This window comes from Cibotium barometz, chromosome 18 (assembly GCF_041138505.1).
Source record: "Cibotium barometz isolate CiBa-2024 chromosome 18, ASM4113850v1, whole genome shotgun sequence".
NCBI classification, from domain to species: Eukaryota; Viridiplantae; Streptophyta; class Polypodiopsida; order Cyatheales; family Cibotiaceae; genus Cibotium; species Cibotium barometz.
In genome coordinates, this window is record NC_141063.1 from 31,999,462 (window position 1) to 32,027,246 (window position 27,785).

At 37.5% G+C, this 27,785-nt stretch overlaps 1 pseudogene across 1 annotated transcript; it reads right to left on the reverse strand.

The window, feature by feature from the left end:
* Positions 1 to 5,625: 5,625 nt before the first annotated feature.
* Positions 5,626 to 7,831, reverse strand: LOC147629210 (putative RING-H2 finger protein ATL69 pseudogene; annotated as a pseudogene). The gene has a single exon (XR_015267919.1). The product of XR_015267919.1 is annotated as a putative RING-H2 finger protein ATL69 pseudogene (transcript).
* Positions 7,832 to 27,785: the final 19,954 nt, after the last annotated feature.

A 27,785-nucleotide genomic window follows, 5' to 3' on the forward strand; every position in this document is an offset into this window, starting at 1 on the left:
AGAAGAGAGCACACAAGCAATCATTGATCACAAGAGCAAGAAAGACTCAAACTCAATTGTGAGAATGGAATTATGTACTTTCTCGTTAGTAAAAATGTCTTACAATGCCGGGTCATGTAAGTGATGTCCTGGGCCCCAAAAGCTAGTCTAGGTCAATTTCCTAATTTAAGTATATACTATCAGCATTACACAGCATAAGCTCAGTTTGACTATCTTCCAACATTACACATTTCATAAGCTCAGAGATTTTCCATAGTTATGTTTACATGAAGAGTGAATAGTACAAAAAGTATGGCTTAAAAAGTGTTGTCACACCTTCAAAGTAATGTTAGGAATGTGGTTTCAACATCCATTCATTTAACAGTTGTGAATAGTTCTAAAGCTTGGGACCACTAGATATCAGGGGCTTCACCTAAAAATATGTAAGTGTAGCACGTGAGTTCATCCGGAGGGGTATATTAATTTAAAAAAGTTACAAAATTGCATGTACATGAGGGGGGTTTTAACAAATTTTGAAAAAAAAAATAAGTTTATAAAGAAAAGAGGATCATTTTATTCACAAAAGTATGTAAGTGTAAGGAGTTTTTTAAATACTCCTTGAACTCATGTGATACACAGGGTTTCTTCATAGTGCACCCCCCGAGCACTAGATGTGGCAACATATTCATACTCAAAGCCTTTATGTTTTGGTCCTTGTGATTTATTGAAGGCCAATTTGTCTTTATTATTGGTGAGATTAACTCTTTTAAACTTACCAAGAATGTAAGAAAATGTAGAGAGTTTGATAATTTCATCGTCGAGGTGGACGTTCACCTTAGTTTAATTTATCCTATCATGATAGAGAGATTGTGTGTGGAGACATATTCCACACATTTTTACAGCTTTGTGCTATATCGTATGATCAAGCCCTATGTGTGTCATGGAAGCTTCTACTTTTGGCTTTTGAAGATATGGAATCATTTCACCATATGGTGGGTCATTGTATCTCTTCCCCTACTAGGACGAGGGTCTTCAAGTGCTCATTCTAGGAGTACATTTCCTACAAATGAATCCATTCCCTCGAAGTAAATTCTTTACTTCTTGCAAACTCTCATTCAACATTAAAACTAGAGTACTTTGACAATGTGGATGTGAACGGTAAAGTAGTGTGATGTTTATGTGAAAATCATATTTTAAATTAGAAGGATGAGCTGAAATTAGTGGGATGATGTGTATGTAATTGATGATAATCTAAAGCAAGTATATAATGTAGTAAATTAGCTCTATAAATAGGTTTGATTAGAGCTAATTAAGAATTAATAATGAATTAGCAAAATTAGGGCTTATTGTTGAGATTTAGGTGATTAATGCTCTAGAGAAAGTTTGATAATAAAAGTAGAGAGTGGGAAAGCTTGAAAGCAAGAAAACATTAAAAATGCTATATTTTGCAAGAGTTTGCAAAACAAACAACATAGATGATGCAAAAAAAGATAGGGAACTATACATTTATGATTATTTTGTAAATATATGCATACATTCATAATTGCCTACAAACCACATGTTAAAAACATGGGAAAATGTACATTTATAATTGTTTGCAAATATATGTATACATTTATAACTACCTACAAATATACACAAATTTATCATTACCAACATCCGATAAAATATATCCACTTAGTGGTCGTTGTATGCATTCAATTCGTTTTGTACATTATATATTATGAAGTGGTTGCATATGTTATAAAGCATGTTAACTAAATGTCAAACAACATAAATTGAATATCATACATTGATATTTTTATTTTATTTTTTTTGCAAAGAGGACCATGGTTACATCCACATACCATCATTGATTTTCCTTTTTTGGCCAAGAGGGCCATTTGGTTACATATGTTATACATTTGGATTCATACAACAACACATATGACATGGAAACATATGCATAGTACTTGAGATTATACACCATCTCTTAAGTTATTATGCATCTACAGCATGAAACAGATGTGTATGTTTGGTATTATACATCATACGTTACATATGACTTAGAAATTATTTTATCTTGACCCTAATTATTGCAGTTGGTCTATGAATGCCTTCATATCACTTATGTTTTTGCATCCACCATTGAGATTTTCTTTGAGAGTGGTTCATTCAAAGTCTATTTACTGTCAGAACCACAAGCTTCTAGATAAAACTATATGATCTTTACCTATATTTGTGGGAGGTTCCTATGTAGCATGGCATTTTCACCTGCATTTGTGAGAGGTTCCTATGTAGCATGGCATTTTCTCCATGGTTTTCTTGATGGATTTTTGGTTTTACATCGCTTAAGCAAGGTGTGGAATTGATAACTTGCCTTGTTGGTTATCTCTTAAGGTAGAGGGATAGTCTCACACAAGTTCTTATGGTGCTATGCTTTTTTGGGTCACAAGTTCTAGTGTTTTCATAATGGGATCTTTACCCTTCCTAAAGCAGGCATTTTTTGAATGCTTTACCCTAGGGCTGAGAGATTACTTGTTGGAATTATTGTCATTGTATGCATGTGATGGGTTGCTCTATTTTGTATGCCCCCTATATATATATACAAGGAGTAGTTGTTGTGTTGAGCATGCCTAGACACGTAACAATTCTCAGTTAGACACTGGATTTTGGCCATATATGGATGAGTATCTAGAAGACGACTTATATAGACTTGGCACCATGCCAAACAAGATGATGTAAGTGCATGTTATGATTGATCGCACTCTTAGGTAGAAGGAGATCTTCTAGAGACACCTAGTCCTTGGTTGTCCTTGGGTTGTGGGACCCAAACAAGCACCTAAAAGACTTCAAGTGGTTTTATCTAATATGGTCCCAGTCGAGTGATGTGGTTAATTTAGTCTATTTGGACCAGTTGTTGCTGGCCTACAACCTACGATACGACATAGATACGTTCAACAACCTCTTTTTTATGTATTGAGACACCTAGTCCTTGGGTGTTGCAGGTCCCAAACAAGCTCCCAAAAGACTGCAAATGATTTACCTTCACTATGTCGCGCACCCTTGCTGGCATGACATCTTTCATCTAGAGTCTACCTAGCTTACCATCAACAAATCTCCTTGCTAGAGCTTCTTGTTGCTAAAGTGCATGATGATGCCATCAATTTGTAACTTTGGTTTGCAACACTAATTCAGTATTATTCTTCATCTCTCTTACATCAAGTTCTTTGTCTAGTTGAACATTCTACATTATAATTTCTTACATGACATCAAAGCTTGGACTCTAGACAAATCTTGTTGACAAATGGCTCTTTGGTAGTAGATTTGGAGAAATGCTTCACCCTACACTTGCATGGACTATCACCATTCCAGTGTTAATAAGGCAGATGAAACCAACTATACACTTTGGAAGTTCAAGTTACGATCAATTTATGACTCTTACGAGAATGAGATACTATTGTTGGGCTTAAAGCCTTAGTCTAAGACCGAGTCCCACTCTGGATCTAGCAGATCCATCATACAAATAATCATGTCAAATCATGTTCTTATTTTACCATGAAGAAGAATGAACGCAAACATTACATGTGCCACCATAATCACTGATTCAACATAACGATATCTACAACAAAGGCTTCAACGGTTCTATAGACATTATAAAAAAACAAATTAGACAAGGATTCAGAATCTTGAGACTCAACTAGCATCATAAAGACGTATTGATAGAGTAGCAGCTAAGAGCAGTTCAATACATGGATCGAGGATCTACAAGATCAGATAATGGAATCAAGTCATCAAGTGAAGATATGGCATATAGGGACATGTAGACCTTGCCCTAGATTTATGGCATGTAGGGACATCCGAACTCGGGACAAGGATTCAAAATCTTGAGAATCAACTAGCATCATAGAGACATGTTGATGGAGAAGCAACTGAGAACAGTTCAATACATGGATCGAGGATCTACAAGATCAGATAATGGAATCAAGTCGTCAAGTGAAAATATAGCATACAGGGACATGTAGACCTTACCTTAGATTTATGACATGTAGGAATATCCGAACTATGACATATCTTCACTTGGCCCAAGTCAAGTAAAGACATGGCATGTAAGATCATCTGGACCTTGCCTTAGATTTATGGCATGTAGGATATCCGAACTATGCCATATCTTCACTTACCCAAAGTCCAGTGAAAATCTGGCATGTAACATTAAAAATTTTGGACTAAAAAATAACCCTCTAAAGTCATCACTTTTCTAGAAAAAAAGAACCCATGGTCAATCTTATGTATCTTACATCAAAACCCACACATGTCACATAACATTGAAAAGCCCTTGAAAAGTAGATTCTAAATCTATTGCCTCTAATTAAATTTGGAGTTGATATGCTCATGTTATGTCTTCCCTACTAAGAGATAGATTCCAACATTGATGTGAATCATTGGAACCTATCTTTTTAGTGAGGAAGGCATAACTTGACCATGTTTTGTTGAAGATAATAGATTTAGAATCTACTTTTCAATGGCTTTCCAACGGATTTAGAATTAACTTTTCAATGGCTTTCCAACGGTATGTCACATATAAGAATTTTAACATGAGATATATCGTTTAACAAAGCTCACTTTTCTCTAAAAAAGTGATAATATGGCTCTTCTTAGAAGGCCCTTCTTAAATCTGAATCTTTTCTAATAATGGGACATCTCGATTGTGCCATATCTTCACTTGCCCCAAGTCAAGTGAAGATATGGCATGTAGTAACATATAAACGTTGCCCCAGATTTATGCCCTTGCGCCCATTCCATAGGAGCTAAAATCAAAAGAGATAAAGATGATAGGGTACTGAAGCACAAAAAGGAAGAGACGACCATATCCAAAGTAAGTGAGGTAGCTTTTTGATGTGAAAGCTCTTCCACACTTGATGATGAGCCAACAATTGAGAATGAAGTACAAAAGCTAGCAAGTTTGGAGGAGGCACATTGCACACAAGAAATCAATGGGGACATCCATCAACTAGAGTTCATGAAAAGATTGGCTCACTTTATCCTAGACTTGGTTTAAATCTATGAAAAATCCAACTCAAATTGAGTTAAGTAAAATTACCTCCTGAAAACTTTCTAGAAAAAGTTTTAATTGGATGAGATTAGGAACAAAATGCTTGATCAAAATTCACCCATCTTTGGTTCAACCCATAGTGAGAAGGAATAATGTATGGTTTATTAAAAATTTCCACCTTAACACTACCTGCGCACACGTGTGTACAGTGGGCAACAGAGATGCACGAACACATGCACACACGCACTAATAATGTATGGTTTATTAAAAATTTACCCCCTAACACTGCCCGAGCACATGTGTGTACAGTGGGCAACAGAGATGCACGCACGCACGTGCGCGCATGAGTGTGTGTGTGTGTGTGAGAGAGTGAGTGAGTGAGTTAGAGAGAGAGAGAGAGAGAGAGAGAGAGAATCCAATCACAAAAGATACCAATGGCAAATACAGGTGAAACCAACATGATAATCAAATAAATTTGCAAGTTCAGCATGCCATGGCAAAGTTTACACAAGACCCTCACTCCTTGATGCACTCATGTCCATGCATCATGCATCATTAGATATTTATCACTTAAAAATAAGTAATCAGTGCTTGGATATCCACAGACTTGGACGTTGGGGACATACCTTCCATACAGGCTACATTATAAATGCTTACAAAACTCTCAAAAAGCAAATAGACATTGACAAGCTTGATAAAGCCTGAGTTAGTGAGTCACTGCTGCTAGATCAACAATGTATGTATGAAGAGCCTAAATAGGCAACAAGCATGCCATGCTCTGCCCACGGAAACCCGACCAATGCACCGAGCATCAAATAGTGTTTATGGTGCATCAATGCACATAAACACCGCTGAAAGGAGCATCAAACAGTGTTTATGGTGCATCACATGCACATAAACACCACTCCCAGGAAGACGGATGATTTGCCTGCAAAGGTATCTTTGCTGACTAAAGCAGATACACATCATGTGAGCTCTTTAAAGAGAGCAGAAGCTGTCAAAAAGTGGATCATAGCTGATAAGACAGAAAGGAGAGTGTCCAGGTCACAGTAAACTGCTGCAAATGAATAGGGATCTCCTCACCTGTAATGGGACTGGATTGTGTGGCGGGCGAGTGGGATGAGCTCGGAGAGGGGGGTGGAGACAGGAGTTGGGAGGGGGGATGTACGGCACATGGGGCAAGATGCATGCAGGCGTAGCCAGGCATCGACACATGCAGCATGGAAGCTGTGGCGGCAATCCGGCAGCATGCGGATGAGCTCGCCATCGCGATAGTCAGCAAGGCAGATGGAACACGAGGCATCATCTGCATGTTGGTACCCATGGTAAAGCTTGTTTTCAGTATAGCTGAACTTGGGGTAGCTCTCAAGAGTGGCTTCATCAAGCCCTCCTATGGTCCAGTCACCATGCCCTGTTGATATTGTTGCATTGTCCTCTGAATCTCTTCTGTCTCCCGGTCCTCCGCCTCCATCCCCAGCAACAATGCGATCGCCTCTCGTTCCTGCACCTGTTTCTGCCCCTGCTAGTCCACCTACTCCTCTTACTCTTGCAGCTTCTCCCCTTCCATGCACTCTCACACAAACATAGGATGCCAGCATTATGGTAGAAACGAGCACCAAAATACCTACAGCTATGGCAATGCCATAGCCCAGCCCCACTGTGTTCATGTTCTCAGTTATGCCGGCGGCCGCCGTGGCTGCTGCTGTCCCATTCTGGCTCATCTTTCTCATTCCCAAACTTTATTGACGCTTTGTTGTCCTGCAGTATTTGATGCAGTTTTTCCTACCTTTTCTCAAGCAGATAAGGCTATGCGTAGAATGTGATGGAGGACTTTCTACAGTGGGGGATGGCGCTGTTGACAGAGAACTAAGCTTTTCTGCAGCGTTTGATGCTGTTCCTCTGGCATGGCATTGAGAACAAGCTATAGCTTTCCTTGCAAGAAAGACTTCTCCTGAATCTGCCCTCGCGCAAAAGTCTCAGCAGCAGTATATATAAGGGCTGGCGTAACCAACCAAAATGGGTTCAAAAAGCTTAGCTTTGGGTGGACACCCAGGGCGGAAATTTTGGCAGGAGTTTAAAAGCGTAGTTTAAAAGGGAAATCACAACGCGAAGAATGAAGAAAAAAGCTTAGCTCTCTTAGTAGACAAAGAGGGCAATCAGAAGCTGAAAAAATGCAGAATGGCTATTGGTAGTGTCATGAGAGAGAGAGAGAGAGAGAGAGAGAGAAGAAGGTTTAATGGTGGGTAATGAAGCGGAAGATGAAGAGAGAGGACGGCTGTGTTGGCTCTAGTCTGCTTTAGGGGGGGGAGAGGGGGGATGGCATGATGCGTGTGATGAGTTAAGAGACTCCATAATTGAATTACGCAGGCAGACAGTCAGTCTGTGAGAGAGAGAGTGTGTGTGTGAGAGAGAGAGAGAGAGAGAGTCTGAGTGTGTGTGCGAGAGAGAGAGAGAGAGAGAGAAGAATCAAGATTCCGATTTTGCATTAATGGAATGCGGTACAAAGCCCAAGAGTACTAAATGCACTCCCATTGCAGACAAAGAGAGAGGAATCAGAGGATGTCAAATTGCCAAATAAGCATTTACTAAACCTGGCATAAACCCACTCCCAGTGCGCCCTGGCCCCTCTCTCAGAAGTGAGCACAAAGAAGCTCCAACTTCCATAGCCCTGTGGATGGGAAAGTATCTTCTACAATGTGCGCCCATATAGACAGACAGAGAGCGAGAGAGAAGAGCCTCCATCTGGTAACCCTACAATAATAATAATTTGATTTATGGGTGCAGAGGAGAGCAATGATGAAGACAAGAAAGAAAGCTGGTGAGGCATGTGTGAGGCTTGAGGAAAGATGGCCCAAGCCACAAAACACAAATGATGAAAAGTTGGCCCAAGCCACCGTAGCAGCCATGGAAGGAAGAGCACCCCACACCTACCCGAATTAAAGTAACAATGCCAATAAAATAAAATAAGAGAACAGATTATAGAATTTATATCTCGTTACAAAGCACACGAGAAGAAGAACATATTACAAGAAGAAGAAGAAGAAGAAAGGCTGAAGTCACTCCTCCATAACTCCCTTTGACGGCTCAACTTTCCACCATTAGATTTTCCGTTGGTATTGAAGGTTCTTTCTCTATGTAGCCTCCTCATTCTTATAAAATTTTATAAGCTCCACTTTCAACCTCTCCACAATTTTTTTTTGGTGGTTTCTTTTGTTATAACCTATGGACAACCTTGTTTGTCCTCCCCTGTCTCATTTCTTCTTTCAAGTTCAAATCAAACAACTTAATGGCCATGACCAATGTTGTCTTTCTCACAAGCAACCTCAACCTTCAAAATGACGGCAATCGCCTTGAATTGCTCGTTTTTTTCCCTATTGTGGTGTATTTCTTTTCACGAGACTTGAAAATCTTGCAAGTAATTAGAGATTAAAATGCCTAAAAATGAGTGTGATGACCATGAAAATGCAAGCCTAGCCATGAATCATCACTACGGGGAAAGGCAAAGATCTTGATCATCATCTAGGAACATTGTGCTTCTTCATCACACTTCCCCCCCAATGCCCCACCCACAACAAAACAAAGGGTGAAAGTGCATGTGCATTAACCCTTACCGCCCACCAAGGACAATATTCCCCATGCATCATCCATTTCCCTTGCTCACCACATCCAAAATGAATGAGCAAGTTTACCCCTTAGAAGCAATGGGTAGGGAAAATGGTTACTCATCCCAACATAGAACATGGATGATAAACATAGCAGCATTGTTTCTTCCATGATAAGTTTGTAAATGCTCTTAATATTATGAGCAATCAAGCAAGTTTATTCATTTATGTTATAAGAACAATCTTTCTTTTTTAAATGCTAACCTCATCGCTTGACTTGATAAGATTTTGGATTATCCTAAAAGTATTGCAACCTTTGTCTCTTCTCTTACAGAATTTCCTTAGAAAGAGATTCTTTCTTTTTTATCATCATTGACTTGCCTTATCTTTGGCCTACTCTCCTTTAGACTCAAGTGTCTCTTAAAGCAAAAACCACCTAGTCTTTCTTTGATTGGTAGTAGCAACCACCCACTAGTTATTCATTAAGTCCAATGTCATTTTCTCTTCTTGATTATCACCCCTTTATATGTGTCACTTCTCATTTTATATAGAATTTTCACATATTCCTTACATATGGCCATCATTTTATTGTACAAAGAACCTAGTCGATCAAAAAGCCCTTTCATAACTTATTGAAGTCATGTAAGTTTAAGTGTTTTATGTAAGTAATTTTCATAATAACATCTTTGAACTTATTTTTCTCTTTATAATCCTTAACAAGAGCTGCCCCTACCCTTCCTGCTACCTTTACTCTATCCCACATGAGTCCTCCTCACACATTAATGAGAAGAAGCAATGTGTCACATATGAGGTTACAACTTATGAATATGAACTTTAGGCCTCTTCAAGTTGCTGAATTTGTGATTAAATTACAATGCCAAATTGTATGGTGTGTGTGATTAAAGGTTGATTGTACAAAGGTTATTTGGCTTGGTGACATTTCAAAAGGAAAAATGGGTAGATTCCTGGCCTCATGGCATGATCAAGAGAACCCTTGGTAGATGGAGTGATATATGGAGATTTAATGGAGATAATTGTGTATCATTAGTGAGCTATAAATTCATGTATCTTCAAGCTCATTAGTGTGTAAATTAAGCAATGAATTTGAGTCTTGTTTGTGCTATCATTGAGTCTCCTTAACTGCAACTAGTGCATTGATTTTAAATATCTCATTCAATGATAAGTCAAATACTTTGCTATAAGTCTCCATGGATCCATATTTTGAATTTGGTATTAGAGCTTGGTTAGGAGGATTGCTGCTTGGTTAGGTCTAATTAACTAGGTTCAAGTTTAGGATTTTAAATAACTCTCTTCCATTCTTCACTTTAACCTTTCTTCACTAGTAAAGGTAGAGTAGAAGAAGACATTCTCTACATTATGGTAGACCATCCCTTCATGCGATAGTAGACCAACTTTGCAAAGAGACCCTAGCTTGAACATGCTAAGTATCCACTCAACAATAGCGAGAGAGAGAGAGAGAGAGAGAGAGAGAGAGAGAGAGAGAGAGAGAGAGAGAGAGAGAGAGAGAGAGCAGTAGTAACACTGAAGCACTACAATAATTACAAATAGCATAGGCAGTGACCCTCCACAGAACCTCCACAAAACTTGCAATGGTCTCTCATAGCATATAACAGTGGTTTCCCAGCTCAAAGCATAGTCACATAAAAACTTGTTTTGTCCCCACCATGAAACAAGAAACGAATAAAATAAGCAAAATGTTTTGAAACAGAACAAAACACTTCCAAACGAAATGTCATTTTGCCCAAATTTGATATTTTAAATTTAAAAAAAAAACTTATTCTTTTCCTCTTCTTCTTATTCCTTTCTTCACTTTCTTCTCCTCTTTATCTCAATTTTTCTAAGTAACCCATAAAGATAAAACAATGAAGTAGACAAAAATAGTCCCCAAATTTGACTTATTAGTTATTACATCTAATTTTACACCCAATTATTAAAATTTGTTAAAAGTATTCCACTAGCTCTTTAGTTTCTCACTCTCCCCCAATTTATAAATCCCAACTTCATACTTTCAACCTCTCAATATTCCAACCATTGTTTTGCCCAAATTCGGCTTCTTGGTCAATTTCACACTTAAACTTCTTGCAAGTATTCTAGTAACTCTTCAATTTCTCACTTTCTTTCAAATTTTAAATCCCAATTTTATACTTCGGCCTCAATTGCATCCCATTTCACATCCAATAGTTGAAATTTCTATCATTTCTTACTTTCCCCTAATTTATAAATCCCAATTTCATACTTTTCTCAACCTCAATCGCATCTAACTTCACACCCAATTGTTGAAATTTCCAATTTTTTTTCTTAATTTCTCAAATTTTCCAAATTTGATTTGACAACTGTCACTTTGAAACATCTCTATTTTGTCCATTGAGACCAAGTGAAACGAAATGAAATGTGTCGAAATGGATGAAACGTTTCTTGTGACTATGGCTCGCAGTAGCATAGATAGCGGCATCCAACAAAAGTTGCAAAACAATATTTTTCAGCAATTCTTAGCCATCAAAGGTCTTTAAAAAGGAGCTCCCATCAATGCTCTTTCTACGCAGGTCCAATGTCCGATAACTACACTTCCATTTAATTTTTTTCTTTATCCCCACGCACCTTAGACATGGTGTAGATCATAGCTCAAAGATGATCTTCTTGTGTAGCAACATCAATAAGGTGAAAATGAAATCTCTTGTTATCAATGCATTTGACCTCCACATGGCACTTGGAGCATTTCTATTTGTGTACACCTTACTTAACAACGTTTAGCCAATCCAAAGGTTGGAAGAAGGATTGTGCAAGATGTCAGCTTGCAATGGAGATTACCATGTACCTCTTTGTTCTTGAGGTAGATGTAGTGATGGTATATGTGCTCAAGATTCTTATAAAAAGCACCATGTCATCATTTTTGTATAACTTTATGTTGAGAAACATGGACCTAGGCTAGTCTATGGATGATCAAAACTAATTAACCCCATAGTCAAGTGATTAAGAGAACTAGAAGGCTTGATAAATAATATAATTAACAACGGATTAACTAAAGGAAAAAGGCACAATAATCATCTTACATCAGAATTGAGCTATGCCTCGCTTAAGGGGGGAAAAGCGATAATTTCTATGAACCAAGTGCAAGTTCCTCCTTGATTCGACCATGTGACCCGCGGGTTCGGTCGGAATACAAGGGATAGTTAAGGCCCTTGGCTACATTAGAAGATTTTCTTGGAGGAATCGCCTATGCTTTCTGGGTGAGGGAAGTTTTTTCCAGGTTCGGCTTTGGAAGAATCGTCGGATTAGTCTCTTGTCCGGACATTCGTGGGCGAGGACCCGAGTGGGAAGCTCTACCCTGTGTGCAAGGTTAATACTTCCGCTGCCAGCACTCCAGAGTTAGATGCGCAGAGGGGGCAAGGATCTCACAGCTGGTATCAGAGCTTTGTTGAAAGCTCAAGAATCAAAGATGAATTTTGTCTGAATTTTATAATAAAATCCTAGAAAGATGCATTCACATGTATTTTCATTTAGATTAAATTTCATTGCTGAATTGGATTTTATAGATGGACGCTCCATATTTATCTGGTATCCCTGATCTTATCGAAATCAGGATATGACTGCTTTTGATTTTGAGCATATCCTCTCCTCCGCCATGACTCAAACTAGCAAGGCGAGTCTTGTTAATCATTTCGAGGAGCTATATTTTTCAGACCCAGCTGAGAGACGACAGCATAAGTGGTTTGTACGGTAGTATATCCATGCCTCTTGCAACCAGTGCCAGATGCTGAGGCAAAACATCTCTTTAGCCATGGTCTTGTTAAGGCTAAAGGTGGTTCGTGATGTTATTCTTTATCACCCCACACCTCAAGATTTTAGGATTACTTATCATCTTTTCAAACTTCTTAGCCGTTTTATCCCGAGGAATAAGATTGTAGCACCAATAGCAATAAGGGAACAATTACATCGTGGCATGTCCACAGCATAGTATCGTCCTTTCATGCATATGCAATGGAGGCATTGATTTTCTGGAGCCATGTTTCTCTATATATATATATTGCAAACCTTATGTAAATAAAGAATGTTTTGTGAAAATTCTAGTTGTTTAAGTGATTTTGACTACGAGATATCGAGTTTAAAGAAATAAGATATGTTTTCTCGGACGTATGTCGTAGATCTTTAGTAAGAATAATTACCTTGTTTAAAGTAATTATTCCTGAACTTCTTAAGTCTTAGGATCTTGAGACGAAGTCAAATAGAAATTTAACGATGTATCATTTTGGTAGAATCATGAGACGTGCGAATCGTGGTGGTAGACAGCCAGATCCTTCACGGATGAGGAGGAGCTTGACCCTGATGTTCACAAAGCTCTTCATAGATCTCAGCCAGGTCCCTTCAAAGGTGAAGGGGAATACTTAGGCGAGGCTCTGGAAAAGTGGATCGAAGCCATGGAGGAAGAATACTTCAATGTCACTGGATACAATGAAAAAAGTAAAGTGGATCTTGCTAGGCTGAAGATTGTAGAAACAACCAGAGTAGCATGGAGAAACCACTATGAGACAAACCGTTTAGATCAGAACACCCAAACGTGGGACGATCTCAAAGCATACCTCAGGAAGAGATTATGTCCTCCAGGTTTCCTGGAAACAAAGATGAATGAGTTCCTGGAACTAACCCAGGAAAGCCGTACCACAGAGGAATATCACGAGGCATTCTCTCTTCTCCTCAAATACTCGTCACCACTGGATGAAGAACAGCTGATGGCCAGGTTCATTCGGGGAATGAACGAATCTTTGGATACCCTAGTAAAGAATGCTAAACCAATTTCAATGGCCGAAGCAGTGCGGATGGCGAAGGATTCCGCCAAGGCCTTTTGTTGTCAAGGTCTCGCCAAAGCTAGCTCCCTCGTTCTTGAAAAGATTCCAAACTCTAGGGAGCACTTCCAACTTTCCACCTCCTAAGAGACATTAAGGTCCCAATCAGAACCAAGAGACGAGAAGTTTCAGAATGGAAGAAAGGCCTTTTCCTCAAAGCACATTTTCTAGAACTCCGGATCTTTCCAGGATGTAGAAGGATTAGCTTCGAAATGAGAACAAGTGTTTTGGATGTCAAGATTTTGGACACCATCTCAAGGATTTCCCAACTCCTTCTATGACAATGCGCCAGGGAAGCCAAGGTCCTAGAATGTTGAGACCGACTCCTTCCTATCAACCTAATCAGGGTCCCTCTCGCCAAAATCAGGGCAACCCCAGAAGAATGCTAGCTCAGCTTGTAGCCTCAATGCAAAGTATTCTCAGAACTCCCTCCCAGAATTGGGGGAGCCACAGAGAGAGAATCCCACCCCAGACAGCAACAGCCAGAGCTATCACTATAGCTGACACAGTGGAGGAAGAAAGAGGACAGATTTATGCCACCATTGAACATCAAGGGCAGAATCGTCAGTTCTCAGTCCTTCAGACTCTAACAGAATATAAGGGTAAGCACTTTAAGCTTTTGATTGATTCAAGCAGTACACATTCTTTTATTTCCCCTGGATGCTTGAGTAAGTTTGTCTTAGATCAGAAAATAGGTAAACCTATACAAGTAGAATTGACCAGTGGGAAGATTATTTTCACACACCATGAGACAGACTATATTCAGTTTAATCTAAATGGGAATGTAACTGACTGCCAGTTTAGAGTCTTACCCTTGGGAATCTATGACGGAATCCTTGGAATGGATTGGCTCCATAAGAAGAATCAGGCTGACATTCACTATCATAATGGAACCATTTCTTTCCTCGACCTACACGGGAATCAAGTTCAAGGAACTGGAATTTTCAGATCCCCAGTTTTGCAGTTAGTCAAAGCTTCTAAATTGCTGAAGGGACTTAGAAAGAGGCAAATTGTCTATCTCATTAAAATGAATCCAGTAGACAGAAAATGCAAGGCTAAGGAACTAGAATGGCTAAGTGAGTATGCTGATGTATTCGCAGAAGAGCTAACTGAGATGCCTCCAACTCATGAAGTAGATCATGAGATAGATCTAACCCCCGAAGCTCAGCCCCGATAGCCTAGCGTGCATACAAGATGCCAGTTCTAGAATCCATAGAACTTAAAGAGCAGTTAAGACAACTGCTAGAGCAAGGTTTCATAAGACCCAATGTTTCACCTTGGGGTACTGTTCTCTTTCAAAAAAAGAAAGATGGAGCATTAAGACTCTGTATTGATTACAAAGGATTAAATCAGTTGTTTTGATAGTAAAAAAAATGCTATTTCCTAGGATTGATAAGATCTCAAATCTGGATATTACCAGATCAGAATCAAAGATCAAGATATCTCCCCAAGACAGCCATCAATACTCGATATGGGCATTATGAATTTACAGTCATGCCATTCAGACTGACAAATGCCCAAGAAACATATAATCGCCTCATGTAGGACATTCTTAGAGAATACTTGGATGAATTTGTACTTGTCTTCTTCGATGACATCCTGGTATACTCCAAGAATGTAGCTGATCATGAAGATCATGTGCGCAAAGTCCTGGAGATCCTAAGGAAACACCAACTCTTTGCAAAAAAGAGCAAGTGCACTTTCTTTTTTGCTGACCATGTCGAATACTTGGGATTTATAGTATCTAAGGATTGGATTTATAATATCTAAGGATGGGATTTCTCCTGACCCCGCTAAAATCCAAGCAGTCGTGGATTGTCTAGAGCCCAAGATAGTGAAAGAAATCAAAGGATTCCTAGGATATTAATCGAGTGGTATAGAATCTTTATACCCAGGCATGCTCAAATAGCATCCCCTTGACTAACCTTCTCAAGAAGAGCACCCTATTTCATTGGACCGCTATGTGTTAGAGTGCTTTTGATAAGCTGAAGACAGGTTTAGTAACAAACCGTGTCTTAAAATTGCCAGATTTTTCCTTACCCATGACAGATGCCAGTAGTTTTGCCCTAGGAGGTGCACTTATGCAGGAAGGTCATGTAGTAGCCTATGAATCTAGAAAACTCAGAACACATGAGAGGAATTATGTTAGACATCCATGACTTGGAGTTACTCTCAGTAGTTTATGCTCTAAAGTTAAGGAGACATTATCTCTTGGGACAGAGATTCACCTTGATGACAGATCATCAAAGTCTGAAGTGGATATTCACCCAAAGAGATCTTAACATGCATCAAAGAAGGTGGATGCAGACCCTACAGGAATTTGATTTTGAGATAAAGTATCGCGACCGGGGAAAGAAATTGTGGTAGCTCTGATGCGCTCAGTAGGAAAGCCTCCTTGCTTGCAATAACAATGGTGTCAAATTCTTTGATCAGTGAAGCAAGAGAGAAGATCATGCATGACAAATTCTTTGCCCCTATTGCTACCCTACTGATGCAAGAAAGCAAAACTCCTTAGGAAATGAGTCGAGTTCTTGGGTACAAATTGGACGCAGGATACATATATTACAATAATCGGCTATGTATTCCTAATGATGAGGAAACAAAGGGAAAAATTCTTAGGGAAGCCTATGATAGCCTAATAGCTGGACATCTAGGGTTCATAAAGACCTACATGTCTGTAAAGAAAAGCTTCTTCTGGCCAGGACTCAAAAGGGATGTACTCAATCATGTACGTCAGTGCTTAACATGTCAAAGAGTCAAGGCAGAAAGGGTTAAGATGCCAAGAAAGCTGCATCCCTTAGACATTCTATAGATGAAGTGGGAATGTGTCAGTATAGATTTTGTTACTGGACTACCGTCAGTGCAATCAGGTTACAACTCCATTTTTGTGATAGTTGATAGATTAACCAAGGTTGCCCATCTGATTCCAGTAAAAGAAACCTACACTGCAGTGAATGTTGCCGAAGTCTTCCTCAAGAAGGAGATTTTCACGCTACATGGCTTACCCAAAAGAATAGTGAGCAACAAAGATTCTAAGTTCACATTCAAGATTCTAGATTGCATTCTTCGAAGCAGTAGGAACTTCCTTGGATCTCAGTACAGCTTATCATCTAGAGACAGATGGCCAGACTAAAAGAGTAAACCAAGTAATTGAAGATATTCTTCGGTCATGTTGTGGCAGAGAACCCAAAAAGTGGTTAAGCTACTTACATCTAGTTGGCTTTGCTTACAATGCCTCTTATCACCGAAGTATCAGGATGAGCCCGTTCGTACGGACAAGATTGCCTCACACCATTAACTTGGTCCGACCCATTGATTAAGGTCGAGATGTCCAGATAGACGCTTGATGAAATGGAGCAAAAAATGCAAGCAATCCACAAAGATATTAAAGCTGCCTAGGATAGGCAAAAGTAGTATGCTGATAAGAGGAGAACGGAAAGAGAGTTTGAAGAATCGGATATGGTCTTCATTCGAGTACGACCCAAAAGAAGTTCTTTATCTCTAGGGAAGTACAAAAAACTCTCTCCCAGATAATGTGGACCATACGCCTTTACAAAGAAAATAGGAGATCTAGCATATGAACTTCTTCTACCTCCCCATATCAAGGTACATAATGTGTTTCACGTCAGCTTACTTAAAAAGTATGTACCCAGCCAGAGTCATGTACTAGATGATGATCATTTGATTTCTCCGACTCAAGGCCAGATAGATCATTTGATTTCTCCAACTCAAGGCCAGATAGATCTCCAACCCAAAGAAATCCTAGATGTTTAGGAGAAGGCTCTCAGGGAACAAAGTCCTTAGAGAGTTTTTGGTCAAGTAGAAGTTCTACCCTTTAGAGGACGCCACTTGGGAGAAAGAAGAAGAACTGATAAAGGACTACCCCCACTTTGTGAGATGAGGACATCTCACGTTTTTCAAGTGGAAGAGGATGTAAGGTTCATCCTCAGCCCTAAAAGATGTATAAGCTCTCCTCTTAATCCCCTATAATCATCCCCTATTTCACAATGCAAGAAAACATTGTTTTCCCTTGTTTTTAGTCTAGAGAGAGAAAATATTCTAGAGAAAGGTAATACAGTTTTGAGATATTTTTGTGTATTAGACACCTTAGCCTAAGGGTCCACATTTTCAAAAAAATTTGATTAAGGTCCAAAGAGTGTTCTAAAGGGCCAATAGGATTAATCCAAGTGTTGGAATAACAAAAATACAAAGAATAAAGAAAAATCTCCCAAAAATTAGAGATGAAGAGTTGACTAGTACTAAGGTTTATTAGTTTTAAAAAAATGAGGTTTACTAGTAAAACAATAAATTTTTGACACCTTAGGAAGGGGGGAGGGGGATCATGAAGGAGGCACCTAAAATCCATCATTACTTCACATTCTTAATTCAAAAAAATGAGATATTTTCATCTCTTCTCTCTCCTCTTTCAAACTGGATCAAAAAGTGAGTCAAACTGGTCCAAAATGGATCAAACTCAAAGCTGGAAGCCTCTAGATCCCAGTTGGACTTGGTTGGTGGCCTCCCTCACCTATAAATAGACCCTCATTCCTTTGTATTTTCATCTTTGTGTATTTACATGCTAGTATAATCTTCAATTTAGTGTAATTTTATTATCCCTCTATTTTGCCTCTCCTTTGAGAAGCTTTGGAGCTTCACTAATCTTCATCCTCTCTTGGATATTACCCTCTTCATCTTGGTGGCCAAGCTTTCTCTTGGGGGCTTCACTTCTTCTTAAAGAATCAAGCCAAAACCAAGGATAAGCCTTAAATCAATGGTGTTTTTTTTCTTTTTTGGAATGGTAATCTTCTTCCCAACCTCTCTTATGCTTGGGAAGCATTTTAATTAATGGTTTTTTTTCTTAAAACCAAGCTTTTAGTGATTCATGTTGTTTAAATGGATTAATGCTAATCCTTTATGCTTAATATAATGTTTTTGATTAGTAAATCTCTCTTTTTGTAAGAATACTCACCTTTATGGATTAATCCTTCTTGGAAGGATGGATCTTAGTAATAATATGATTTTCTTAACCAAAACTCTAGGCTTAACAAGCTAGAGATAGAGATTAAGCATTTTTATGTTTTTTATTCTAATTAAAATAAGGATTAATTCATTCAAGCTTGTTTTATGATTAGAAGATTCATAATTATTCATTTTAAGTTGAAAGAGAGTTTATGCTAACATTTTTGTAATTATATTCATATGGGAATGATAATGGGATATTTTTAAAAATAAACAAGAGGTTTAAATGTAATTATACTTAGGTATGCATAATGAATTTTTAGTCCCACCATATTTTGTAATTATGTGTAATTATTTAAAAATAAAATTTTGAGTATTCTCAGAAAATGTAATGAAGCTATGGTAAAAATTTTACCATTAAAAAAATGAATTTAATTCTATGCATAAATTTGATAATGCAAAAAGAGAAATTCTCATCATATTCTATGCATAAGCATTTTAATGCTAAAAGAAGGATTTTGTTACATTTTTTTAAAATACTTTTATAGTATTTATGCATGCCCAACAAAGAATGAATTTTAATAATTTTGGATTTTTACCCTTATGATTACAGTTAATTTATCAGATAAATGGAGAAAATTCTTTAGGAAATAAATCTAGGATTAAATCCGAGTAATTCAGGGCTAGACCATGACCACATGAGAAAGGCGGATCAATAAGATGCTTGCCCATCTCTTAAATCAAAAATTAAACCAAGTCTTGTGATCATTCCCATTGCTTCAGTACGAAGAATGGATAACCGGTTGACTTAGAGAAGTTTTCCCTGCTGAGAGCTAAAATCATCGAGAAATAGGTTAGAAATTCGTTGTAATTGATGGGTGGATCACCGAGATACGAGATTCTTGATTTTCATTGGAAAAAGGGTCTTGAAAAATCAACTTAATGGGAAATTCTTACTTGCATAGAAACTCTGTTTTTTGTAAAGGACTATCTTATGCCAAAATGCTAGAGGAAGCATTTGGCTTATGGTTTAATCTAAGGAGAGTTATGTTGCAACAGTTGGTGGGGAGTCATTGAAGGACGTCTCCCGACAAAGCCTACGAAGGTCTTGACTAGCCTCGGTATGGTTGAAAATGGTGCGCTTTCGGTACGATGGGCGAGGGCTGACGAAGTGGTCCTTGGTTGAAGTGCTAGGACACCAAAGGAGGATCCTAGAGGGTTTCGACCAAGCGCAATGCATGGGCTCTGCTAGGATACCCATGCGTATGTCGAGGAAGATATTCATGGATTGGCGAGAAATTATCTAAGTGAACTAGAAACTTGAAATTGGATCTCATTGGTTGACTAGCTGGTCTTCAACAAAGAGTCTGGATAACACTTGTAAAACAATGGCACTAGAATTTTGAAGATTATAATGGAAACACTGTGGTTTCATTCCAACTCTGTCTTAAAGATAGTTGAATATGAAAAAAAGGCAATTTCATATTAGGTGCGTAAGTGGTGTGTCTATTTTGTATTTTGCATGAGTGCGAGCTAGGGGGCCTAAGAACTCTTTTTCCTGGTACCCGGGACAAAACACAACCAAATTTTTATAAAAAGGAATCCCACCAATACAGTGGTTGTGGGTGGTTGGCTAAACCCATGGACCGGTGGATTCCTACAACTAAGTTCAGTTAAGATTAAGTTACGATAGTTAAAGTAAGTCCGAGGAAGATTCTTGTTCTATGGGAAAGAATCAATGAGCTGTGCCTTGCTTAAGGGAAAAAAAGCGATGATTTCTATGAACCAAGTGCAAGTTCCTTCTTGATTCGGCCATGTGACCCAACTCACAAGATATGTGCACCCTTGTGCCATCCATGTGTCCATAAATGATCACACTACATGTGTCTCCTTGTACTTTCCATGTGTTACCTTTTTTACCTTCAACGTCACCTTTTAATGTGCATGCTCCTACCCTTGCTCTACACATGTATGTTATATCCTCACACATTGCATTTCTCAACACTCTAGTGGCCATGATGCATGTAGCACAAAAATATTTTATCTTTTATTGACCTCCTCCTCCAATTCAACACATTGAGAGGGAGGGGGAGTGTTAAAATTTGGGTTTAAATTATAATCTTTTGTCTTTGGCTGACCTCATCCAATTCAACACATTGAGGGAGAGTGATTTAAATTACAATGCAACATTATTGGTTTTTACATGTGAGCAAAGCTTAATTGCAAAAAGGTTATTGGTGATAGTATGAAAGTTCAAATAGGTAGATTCCTAGCCACATCACTTGATCGAGAAAGTCATGGATAAATGGGAGTAAATTATGGAGACTTAATGGAGATATTCATGGACATGATTTTGGGCCTAGAGTTGATGTATCCTTCAGGCTATTATTGTGTGGATTAAGAAATGAATTTGAGCCATGTTTGTTCTATCACCGAGTCTTCTTAATTGGAGCTAGTGTATTCATTAAGTCTCCCATATAATGATGCTACTAATCCTTTTCTATGAGCCTCCTTAGATCCAAGTTTTGAATTCATTGTTAGTTTTCTTGACTCTATAGGAATATGGCACAACGGAAAGAGATAGCAAAAGACAGAACAATAGACAATGCAATAGATACACAATGGAGAGAATTTAAAATTCTGATTATACTAAATAGGTACAAGTGATGGTGTTATTCACCTATGTGCTCTCAAGTAGAGCTTAGATGGTGATCTAGACATACTCTGGATGGAGGATGTACGAAGTGTAGAAGGGGGTGGATACTCACAAGCATTGGATGCCTTAGGTCATGGTAGCAACCATGTCCATATAGTACTGTAGACAGTGTGGTAGACACGTATACAACAAGGGCGGTTACACTGCATAGACACGGTCATCACTCGCGTATCAAGAACACGGCCCACCGACCACCATCCACTAATGATAGACCTGGTATCCGAGGGAATATTTTAGGGAATATTCCTCATATTTTAACGCTCGTATCCCTTACCATTTCCTAACCATCATTTCCTCATATTCTAACTTTCGTACCCCTTACCATTTCCTAACCATCATTTCCTCATATTCTAACACTCGATACCATTTCCTAACCATCATCAATGGTCACAATAATGACCCCATCAACGTCTAAGCCAGGATTTCCACTTAAGACATATGCACCATGGCTACTCCTCATAATGGGGGGCCTAACAAATATGCATTATACATCAAAGTGGGATACATGCTGAGAGGCGGGCATTGACTATATACTAATAGACTCATCTTATACTCCTTAAGGGTTTTGTAAACTCCTACAGTGACTCTTACATGAAATACATGATAACGAAGGTGAGATTCTAACCCTTTTAATTCTCTTAAGTTATTGTTATTTTGACATGCATGGGATGTAAATTCCCAAGAACCATTGCATCAATTATCAATGCTAATTAATCTTTTGCTTTCCTTGAACATCATTCTTTTCTCCAACTACATCCACAAATCCTTTAGCATGATAATTCCTCACCATTTTAGCTCTAGCAAATAGTCAACAGTAGTGCTTTTTATTTGGTTCTTAGATAATAAACATAATATTGACCATTTACAAAAGGAATTCCTAGGTAAAGATGACCATGATGGGCCAAAGTCCTTGACCTTATTAGGTATTTCTTCCAAGGCTTAAATCTCACATCTTTCTTGTGTTGCATGTTAATGAGCATGACTTCTCGACTTTGAAACTTGAGACCACTTTGGCTACATTTTCTTGTAATCATAAGCATGTGTAAAGTATGATAATAAATGGATACACCTTATAGGATAGATAGTTAATTAAGTGCTATTAATCTCCATCACTTTATGTTGGAGTGGGATATGTAACCCAAATGTGAGTGTGGATTCCAATACAAGAAATGGAATCATTCCTCTTACCAAAAAAGTATTTTGATGAGTTCTATCATTCACCTAATCAAATGTGTCAAGCTATTGGTAGGCTCTAAAAAGCATCTAGTGGCCTACTATAATAAGCCTTCAACATATGACTAAAATAGGATCTTGACATGACATTAAGCATGTTAAAAAATTATAGAGTTTTCACCAAAAATATTTGAGTTCAAATAGAAATAAGCTTTTAGATAACCACAATCATGTTATGTTTTTCTAAATGATGTGTTTCGTGTTGCTTATTCTACCTTCTTGCTTCATATGTTTGGATAAAAATTATAATCATGCATCACAATCAAGTGACTACTATCTTAATAGTGAAGTTATATATTACACCATGTAATGGAACATACATCACTATACTGTAGTAATTGAAACAATTAGTTGAACACATGACACATAAAATCAATGTACAATTATTCATATAAACTTTAAACCTAGTGAGACATTAATACATAATACTTTATCTTCTAGACTAGATAACATGAGTCATGATATTTATTATATCTGTTTGGCTCATCCATAAGAGATTCGAAGCATATGTTGGTTAAGTTCTTAACTCCACACCCATATAAAACATCATAAGAATTATGATATTTTCATGGTTATAAACAACTAGTTGAGCACATGGCCATATAAAATAAAGTTAGGTAGCCTTGTAGTATTTTATAAGAGTAAACCTAAAAAGGTATTAATTTGAAATACTTTATGCTACAGACTAAACCACACATGTCATGATAAGAATATATCTCTCTCACCATAAGTGTTTTAGAGTGGTTATCCCAAGTCACTTTGACTTCAAGTGTGTAGGTTCAATTATTGGAGCAATTTTGTAGATCTATAAGATATGTAGCTAGGTGCTATAGTGTAAAAAATTATATCTTTCATCCCAATCTAGTTAAATTTTATGTAATGCATTCATACATAAAATAGATGAGTCTAAGTTATTATTGTTGTTTTTGTAGTGATGGTGGCAGTGGTGTGTGTGCATCCTACGTGAATGCATGCACATGCACGTATGTGTGCATGTGCATGTATGTCATGTGTATGTGTGTGTGTGTGTACATGCATGCTACGTGCATGCATGCACGTGCATGTGTGTGTGCATGTGCATGTATGTCGTGTGTGTACATGTGTGTGTGTGTGTGTGTGCATGAGCATGCATATATCTGCTTGTGTGTGCAAGTGTATGCTTACTCTTTCACCCCTAAATGAACTTCAATTTTTATAAAACCTTGATCTTCTTCAATTTCACTAACCCATTGTAATTTGTCTTTCACCCATTGTAAGTGGCATTTTGTGCATTTAGAGATTATATTCTTGCCTTTGTTGTTGTGAATACATACAAGCTTTAAGAGATAAGATGTAAGAATTCATTATAGAATCTCTCTCTCTCTCTCTCTCTCTCTCTCTCTCTCACTTAGAGATTATATTCTTGCCTTTGTTGTTGTGAATACATACAAGTTTTAAGAGATAAGATGTAAGAATTCATTATAGAATCTCTCTCTCTCTCTCACTTCTTAGGAGATTTAAATCTAAATTCTCCATGGAAACATCAACCTTTGGCGTGTTACATAGTTGATACTTTTAAATGATTGTAAAAGTAGTATCTCTAGAAGCTACTTTTAGCTCCAAATAACTATTACAAGTAGTATATAAACTACCTTTAATTGAATCACTCTTGTGAATAGTGTACTCATAGGCCTAACTAAAGTCATAGGAGTTATAGAAGATTTAATTCTTATAACATGTAAGAACCATAGGTGATTCCAAGATGGTGAAAGATGTGGATTCATTCCAAATAGCTCTTTTTGGGATTGAGAGGATCTAGTAGGCCATGTTAATAAAGCATATCAACTATTACAAATCTTGCCATTACAAAGGTTGTGTAGTGTTAGTTTGTGCTATAAAGCTGATTATTTTGTTGATTATTCTTGGGCTATTATGAAGCTTTTATAGAGATCACATAGTGGCTACTTTTTGGGCATGCCATCTCACAAATTTATTAGTTCCTCCTTTCTTCTTTTGAGAAATTCATGAAGTGAGTTGAAAGTAGAATTAATCAAATTCTTCTAAGTTATTGTTAGCTGCTTCGTTGTGGTGAACATGGTTTTTCCCACCCATCCCACTATAAGGCACTTCACCATCTTACCTGTATGTAGCAAAAGCCCAATCTTTGTAAGATAGCATTGGAATCTATAAAATTAGCCTTAATCTCAACTTAATGCCAAATAGAAAAGTCACAAACTTTGTCTACACACTTGCTTAAGAATAGAACTAGTCGCCATGGGCCTTTTTTAAGTTTTGTATGATTGTGTGAAAGTTAGTCACTTGTAGATACATCATATTTTACTTTAGGTAATAGACATTCATTCCCTTGGATGTGAATTCAATGTGAATTCAAGTGACCTCTCCCTCTTCTCTACTCTCTCTTTCTTTCTTGTTTTATTATGGATCTATGTATAGCTTGATGATTTTCTTACTTAGATGATTGAGTGTAGATCTCTCCCTTGATTGAGCTTATTTCTTACCCACTTGTGAGAGATAACCATTTCAAAGGCTATCCTCTTTTAGCTTCCATCTAGGCTAAGAGAGCTCTTCCTTCACTCCCACATGGCCATGGAGTCTCCTTGGTGTGACAACAAAGAGAGGATGTGAATGATAAGCTAGTGCACCCATAAGGGAAGTTGCATTTGTGGCTCTGTGGTGGGCGAAGTATTGTTTTAGATTTGGCATTCTATTTACAAATTAGAGGGGGAAACCCCACTTTCATTGTTTGAGTCTTGTTTTATTTTAGGTTTGGCATTTTATTTGCCTTAGGTGGAAGATCGACCACCCAAGAAGGTTGGCATTTTGTTAACCCCTAAGGCTACCCAGCGTAGTACCCAACCACTACCATAGATCACATAGTCCAACTCGAGTGGCATACACCCATCTCCTTTGTGATCACCGCAAGCAACACTCATAGTCAAAGAAAATGACCTTGATTCAAGTCAATGTTAAAGCATGCAATACTCATAGTCAAAGAAAATGACCTTGATTCATGTAAATGTTAAATTAAGCAGCACTCATAGTCAATGAAAATGACCTTGATTTAGGTAAATATTAAAGCAAGCAACACACATAGTTAAAGAAAATGACCTTGATTCAATGTTAAAGCAAGCAACACTCATAGTCAATGAAAATAGAGAGTTGGAGTTTCGATATGGAGGAGAATACATGAGCACACCTTTAACCCTCATATCCCATGCACAACGACACCTGCATTACTCACAAGGGATTTGCACTTCACAAGCACATCTTTCATACATAGGCACTCACAACCACCTGCGCTCCACTCTCTTGCCCTTGATGTTATTTAAAAAATAAATAAAAGCACTCGCCTCATCATCTCATGCTAATGCCACTTGCATGCAACCTACCAGTGCTCAGACCTACATGTTGGTTTTTTATTTTTATTTTTTACTATTTGAATCAGCTCTTTTTTTAAAGATGGCTGGAAAAGTGTTACGTATTTATTTATGTATGTATATTTATTACTGTTATGGATTAAATAAATGTGTATATGTGTTGTGCTATATATGCATGTATGTATGTATATGTGTTGTGCTATATATGCATGTATGTATGTATATGTATATACATTATCTTTGTGTTTTTATATATTTGAATGAGAATACATACATAAAGTTGGTATATTGAAAGCCCATAGTAAATAGCTATGGGTATATATATAATTTGTAAGTATACTAATATATGTATATGTATAAATATTGTCTTTGTGCTTTTATATATTTGAATGAGAATACATACATAAAGTCGGTATAATGAAAGCCCATAGTAAATAGCTATATATATAATTTGAATTAATTCTTTTTTTAAAGACTGTGGGAAAAGTATTGTTTTGTATTTATATATTTATTTATGTGAATTATATAAATATATGTGTTGTGCTACATATGCATATATGTATGTATTCTTATGTGTGTGTGTGTGTCGAGGGAGAGAGAGAGAGAATGAAATACACGTATGTAAATACACACACACACACACACAAATATATATGCGTACACAAAATACTCTTTATCTATATGTGTGTGTGTGTGTAGTGGATTAAATAAATATATATATGTATTGTGCTATATATGTATAAATGTATGTATTCTTATATATGTCTATGTATATGCGCACACACACATAAATTTATTTATTTATATGCATTTGTGTGCGTGTGCGTGTGCGTGTGCGTGTGTGTGTGAAGAGGTAGAGAGAGATAATTGAATACACATATGTATATATACATGTGTGTGTGTGTGTGTGTGTGTATGCATGTATGCACACACACACACACACACACGTGTGTGTGCATGGGTTTTCAGTCTTCTACCTCAGTAGCTAGAAAAATCCAAGAACCTTATCCAACTTGACCAGTAAAAATGTTTAAACATGATTATATAACAACAGATTTGTATACGATAATCATGTTACAAGTAAGTGGAGCTAGTGACTCCATTATTTGAAAACATTTGGCGTAGAGCATAAAACCAAAGATATTTTGAGAGAATAGATCATGTTACCTGTCCATCCAAATAGATAAACCAATCGTTAGCCCCCCGTGTGTGTATTGCAGGTGTCATCGGGCCTATCACATGTTATAGATGTCACTCAAATAGCCTCAGTTTTATGCAATAATAGGGTCAGTTACCCTGTCACACATAGGTATGTATTTTTCTATGTATAGGCAAGGTTTGCATACATAGTCCTAGCCCAAGGTACATAGATTAAGAGCTATATCCTTTTGTTCATTGACCATGAATGTGCATATAGTGATAGCTTAAGAGAATAATCCCAAATGGGTATTCACTCTCTCTCTCTTTTTATATTCATAGACCAAAAACGAGAAGTAAGTCAGCTGTATGTAAAAATTTGTGATATTTCTACAGAGCCCTATGTACTGACCTACATATAGGTTTAAAACATTATAATTCATATTTCTACTTTCGACAGCCAGGAGCTATCCTCTGTATATGTCCGTGCCAACCAAATAAACGGAGGCACAGTTGACAGTATGCATTCATGGTGTTAAACCAATTCATGTCTAGGTGTAGTAGCTCAAGATTATATACCATTGTTAGAAACTGTAAACATGATGTTTAATAGAGGTCCCATTTAATATGCAAAGATTAATCACTCTGCAAACCTGCCTAATAATCTTAGTATTGTAATCACATGGTATCAACAGAAACCAGAACATGTATATTTGTTCAAACCTTCCCAAATATACACACCGTGTATCTCAGCAAGACTTCAGAGAAAGACTGAAAAACTTAATACAATAAAATAACCCAGATGATTGAAATGTCCTACAAGAATTTAGAGAAAGGCCAAAAAGCTTAATGCATGCATTTCTAACAGTGTTCTGTTAACATGTATAG